Genomic DNA, 6,275 nt, shown 5'->3' on the forward strand with positions numbered 1-6,275 from the left:
TCCCCTGAGAGTCAACTGCTCACAGGTTTCAACTGCTGCTGAAACCATCATGTGAAGGGAGGCAGCAACAGCCAGCCCACCCTTCCATGTCACCTCAGAGTTTTAAGTGATTGCATTGGCTGTATATTTGTTTCCAGATCCAATTCAATGTGCTGGTTGTGACCTACAAAGCCCTTCATGGCCTTGGAGCCACAAATCTTCAGGAACACATCTGCTGATACACTTCTGGACAACTAAGAATGGCACCATATAAGCAGGTTACATCAGCATCAACCCACCCCAGGGCTTTTTCCGTGGTGACTCCTGTGTAGTAGAATAGCCTTCCTCTACAGTCCAGAAAGGCTCCCACATCATTAGCATTTCAACAACAGTATGAGACCCAATTATTTAGACAGGCTTTCTAGCATATAAGTGGTTTCCAGTCACCTGAAACTATTTTAATCAGTGAGTTTTGATTATTTCACACTAGCAAATTTTAAAAATCATCATAATCTGTCTCGAGTCCTTTTTAGGAGGAAGGTGGGCTAAAAATGTCCTAAAGAGAATTTAAATCCAGCAATGCACAGAAATGTAAATGGACTTCATGTAGTTCTGTATGCATAGGCTCTTGTGCCACACCTGGCGCTTGCATGTCACTGTATTACAATGCTCTGAAATTGTTTGCGCAATATCTTGTTTAAGGGGAAACACAGGTGGGGGCAGGGCCTTTTTTCTGGGAAAAGAGGTGGTGGAACTCAGTGGGTTGCCCTCGGAGAAAATGGTCACATGGCTGGTGGCCCCGCCCCCTGATCTCCAGACAGAGGGGAGTTTAGATTGCCCTCCGCACTGCGGCGCAGAGGGCAATCTAAACTCCCCTCTGTCTGGAGATCAGGTGGTGGGGCAATCAGCCATGTGACCATTTTCAAGTGGTTCTGGAACTCCGTTCCACTGCGTTCCAGCTGAAAAAAAGCCCTGAGTGGGGGTATGATACAGCTTACTTAGTGCAAACAGTGGCTATTGTCTTTTTCTTGTATTTCTTCGTGCACAAGAACTCCAATGCAAGCAGATATTTTGCACTGGCTCCAATCCAGAATGTGTACAGAGGAAGAAGCCCCTTCACAGCAGGAGCTGATAATATCTAGGGGCTGAGTCTAAGTTTGGTAACCTGTCTCTTTGGAGGAAGGTATTTTGACCCTGTGGCCACCTCACTCTAAATGGCCAGGACAGGAAGAATGTAAGGCGAGAGGAAGAAGACTCTGAAACATTACATAGTTGTAGTTTGGGTGGATTTCATAAGCTCCCTTGAGAGTTATTGATGATGAAAAATGGAGTAACAAAAATATTTTAAATAAGTAAATAGATCTGCCCATTGCAAGAGGAACATTCAGACCCCGGCACAGGCAACATTCCAGGTCCAGTCTGTCTTTACAACTCCAGTTAAAAAGATCTTTGGGTAACAGGCCTCAGAGACACCTCTGCTTGAGACTTTGGAGAGCAGTTGCCAGTCAGAGCAGGCAGCACCAGGCATGAAAGATTATATATCAGCCAACATAAGGCAGCTTCAAAGGAACATTCCTCCTTTGCCAGAGCTGGTAGAGCTTCCTTTGTAGAACGGGAATATCAGCAAGTGCAGTGAAAAATATGGAGGGATTCTAGCATCAACTGAACTAAATATCTCTATTAAATACCTGCTGCCTCCTAGTCTATCCTTTGTTTGCATGTACATTTACTAAATAGGAGATTGTGTTATAGCTGATGTGAATTTAAGAGAAAACAATTATAGTAGATTGTAGCTCAAGTTTGCTTGCAAACATTCATTTATAGTCTTCCAATTTGAAAAAAGGATTGAATTGGGCAAGTTGATGTAGAACGTGATTGCCATTAAAAACAATCACAGCTTAAAAGAGTAATTAAAATAGTATGCCTCAAACCACATGTTCAAAAACAAATTGGAAATGTTTCAGAATTCAGATTCTACAGTTTTGCCAACTTTGTGCAAAAACTAATTCCAGCAATCAAGTTTTACATCAACTTGCCCAATTCCAGCAACTTGGCAGACTCTGCTCTGGCTGGATGCTATTTCCCAATGAAGAATTCCTAAACTTTGGGCACTATTTCCTAGGAGAGAATCCCTAAGCATTGAGCATATCTAATGATGAGTGAAGATCACTGTGAGGAACAAAATCCAGTGTCAGGAATTTCTGATAATGGGCTATGGGATGTAACCACCACCAGGGGGTCCCAAAGGACACATTATCTTTGCCTTTGATTTGCTAAAAGGAAAGATCTTGTACAGTGCTGCAATTACAGCTTCAAACTCGAGAAATCACAAATATCGTTACATTTTTGATGCAGTGGTAGCTGATTTAACAAGCTACCAGTAATAACATGTATATATATATATGTATATATTTCATGTATGTATTTCAATAAAGCAAACTTGGGCCATGGCTGGTTGGTTCTCAATCCAGAACTGAGCCTTTAAAGTTTAAACTGACATGAAAGTGCAAATTTGTACAGGGGCAGATCTCTTCCCAATTTCAGTACTCATTAAAATGACACCAAACAATCTGTCCAAAACAATAAGGAACCTCCCCTTTCCTCAAAGGCTACTCAGTGACCAGCAAGGCAGGACAAGTCCACGATTATAGGGAGAAAGGCTCCCAGGGCCAGAATTGGTTGCAGGTAGCTGGGCTACTTTGCTAGAAAAAATACACAAGCAGGGGAAAGCCTTTTATTTGCTAGAACTATTGTGGTGTAGTGGTTAGAGTGTTGGACTGGGATATGGGGAGATCCAGGTTTGAATCCCCACTCTGCTATGGAAGCTTACTGTGTGACTTTGAGTAGGTCACAAACATAGCCTAGCCTACAGGGTTGTTGTGAGGACAACATGGAGGAAAAGACGATGATGCAAGCTGCTATAAATAAAGTTAATAAAAAGGCCTGAACAAGGTTTTGCTTTCTTCAGAACTCTCATTTAGTCTAAAAAACCCAGGATCCTTTGGGTCACCTTCAAGACAAACGAAACATTCCAGCATAAATGTTCATGGAATGCAGAGTCCACATCGTCAGAGGTACTGAATGGCTAGTCTTTTTATATAGGCCTATGCAAAAAGGTAGACAGAAGTGAATGGTAGATAAAAAAGTTTCAGGTGGGTAGCCATACTGGTTTCCAGTAGAACAGTAGGAGTTGAGTCCCGTGGCACTTTAGAGCCCAACAAGATTTTCAGAGTATAAGCATTTGAAAGTCAAAATTCTCTTCTTCAGATACCGTATCTGAAGAAGAGAGCTTTGACTCTCAAAAGCTTATACCCTGAAAAGACTGCATAGAGAAGATTCACTCAGCACAGCAGGCTCCAATCCATGAAAGATTATACTGGAATAAAAATCAATCTTTAAAGTGCTACAAGACATTTATTTTTGTTATAATGCGGCTCCCCTTCAGGAACTTTTAGGCTAAGGTATTCAGTATAAAGATGGGAGGGAATAGCAAAGAAGAGACAAAGCCCGAACTCTGGATTTTCTACTTCTCTAAAGAAAACAGAAGTCCAGTGGTATGTTAAAGAACAACTGTTACAGCAGGTGTGAGTCGGAACTCACCTCAAATGCATGAAAGGTCATGATAGAATAAATACTGTCAATCTAAGGTGCCATTGGACTTTTTTTGCTGCCCTAGACTAACAAAGCTATCTTCTAGTACTCTAAAACAAAGTCCAGAAAGTGTCACAGACTTTTAATTCTGGGCACAAAACAGATTTCAAGGTGCAGTAAGGACAGAACAATGCACAAGGATTGCTCTCCCTTTGAAAATATACATAGCAGCAGTTGGCCAGAGTGGCAATTTCCACTCCCCTCATTTTTATTAAGCAAGGGTGCTTCCAGAAAGGGGAAGGCACCAGCTAAAACAGCCTTCATCAAGATTCTTTCTTCCTTTCTCGCTTTCAAACCAGTTGGCTCCTTTGCTGTCCTGATGGGTTCCAGAAAAAAACCATTCCAAAATAGTGCTGCTGTGTTCTATAGCAAAAGGAGCAGCTTTCTTTTCAGTTATAGAGAAGAGCTTATTTTCCCATTGGCTGACCTTTAGGAAAACAAGAATAGGTTGGTGAAGGCTTACAGCAATGCCACCCAGTGTAATTCCCCCCCCCCCCAAGATTTCCTTGTCCTTTTAAAAAAGGAAAGCCTAACTTGGGAGGGGGCGGGGAGAATAGTGTTCTGGGGTAAAGACCAGGGACATCACAACAGCTTAACATAAAAGTCAGTTGAAAACTGGAGAGGAACTGGAAAGGGGGGGGGAGCATGCAGGGGGAAGAGTGAGCTTACAGCCACCAAGGAAGGGAGATCAAGGTCCCATCTGGAAGGGCAAGAGGCCAAAGGCACAGAGCAGATGGAGGCGGGTAGTGACAGCTGGTGGAGACGTGCTTTCATGTGTAAAGTTTGCTCCGCAGAGAGCCTGGAACTCTGGCTTCGAAGGCATCCTTATGTTAACAGCCCCTCCCTGTTACAGCGCCAAGGAAGCGGCCTGAGGGGCTCGGAGTAACAGGCCCCTTGCAGTTCTCTGAGGCTGCTAGTTAATTAAAAAGGGACTCCTTTTCAGCAGTGCTGTAATGTCAGCCTTGGTCCCAGTTCGGTGGTGAGCAGGAGGGAGCCAAACTGGGTTTCTTCCACAGCACGATGGAGCAAGGCAGGCTGAAAGTGAACTCCGTTTGCCTTCATTTCCTCTGCCGCAAGACAACTAAATGTAAGATGCAGACACACACCATAAACCAGGATGCAACCTATTATGGAGGATTATACACAGCCCAGGATCCCTTTGGTTGTTTAAGGCAGGGATGCTTGAACACCCATCCACTTGGGCTCAAGGTCCGCTTGCTGGATGCAAACAGAGAACTGCTTTTTTGTTGATCAGTTCAGTTGCCTGCAAACAGTTCAAGCCTGTTTATCAGATTACTTATCATGTATTCAGACAGCACAGAGTAATTGGTAGTTTTACACATGTGCATTCTTACACAAGCAGAAGGGAGCCGCTGCGCTCCCCCCCGCCCCAGCCAAGTAGTTTGACTGACAGTTAACATGCAGCAACATAGTATAAACAGTGAGAAACCAATCATCCGGTAAATATAAACATTGTACTTTAAAAAGTCTTACCATTTGCTGTTTTGTACATGTTGTAGACATTGTTTTGTGCTTGGACATTTTTATGCAGTTTTATGGAAGACACAGTCTCCCTCCCCCCTCATTTAATTACCTGGTCTGAGCAGCCACACCACTGGATAGACTCATCTCACCTATAGATGCAAAAACCTCTGCAACACTAGAAAGGAAACTCTGCCACTTCAGCCAATACAAAGCTGTTCAAGGCAGACAGACTGAAGGTTCAACTCCTGGGCAATTTCAAATGTTGAACATGTTATATTTGCTGCAAAGTTCACAGCATCCCTAGTTTAAAGCAGCAAGGGATTAGGATTTCATTGGGGCAGCCAATGAAGTCAGTACAAAACTTGCTCCATTTCCCCCCTTTAAGAAGCAGTGCTGTGCTTTCCTAAAAAAGGCATTTATTGCATCTTTTATGCAAAAAAACTGACCCAAGCTCCCAATCATGATTGAAATGGCTTCTGACCCCATACAGCCCAGTTTATATAAGCAATTTCTCTGTGTATGTGGGGAGAGATCATATAGAGAAAAGAAAGTGGTTTGAATATGAAAACTGTGAAATCATAAGGACCAATGACACATGGGATTTGGGTTTCATTGTTTCAGTCAGTGGCTTTCCTTAGCAGAGTGTTTTTCAGTTTTGCCCTCCTTATGGGTACTATCATCATACTCTTCTTATAAGGAGCATCAGATTGTCTTAAGAGGCTGTAGACTAAGTGAAAACTGGGAAAGGAGTGGGGGAGGGACACATGCTTAGCCTTCCTCCATGATTACCTTGTGATTATACCCAGAAAATTACTACTCTCTTTACAGCTTCCTTTGCCTTGCCTTGAAGCTGCTGCTTATTTTCCTGCAATGGGAAGCAGGTATGGGATTTGGTGTGTGAATTTCCCAAGTGTCTCACTGGCACTTTATGAAACAAATGAGTATTTAGCCCTAGTCATTGTGTAGGTCACTTTGAATGAAAACACAGGAAAGGAGACAGAAGAGGAAACATTCCTTCAGCCCCTTTGCTTTACTTCTGGCCCATCAATTGTCCTCAGGGCCTCCAGTACCATTCCTTCCCTGTCTGCTTCTAACCAGAAAGGCCTAAAGCTCCACTGAAGCACAAACAGGGTTTTCACGCAGTGAGAAAACCAGGAACG

This window comes from Eublepharis macularius, chromosome 12, assembly GCF_028583425.1.
Source record: "Eublepharis macularius isolate TG4126 chromosome 12, MPM_Emac_v1.0, whole genome shotgun sequence".
Taxonomy (NCBI): domain Eukaryota; kingdom Metazoa; phylum Chordata; class Lepidosauria; order Squamata; family Eublepharidae; genus Eublepharis; species Eublepharis macularius.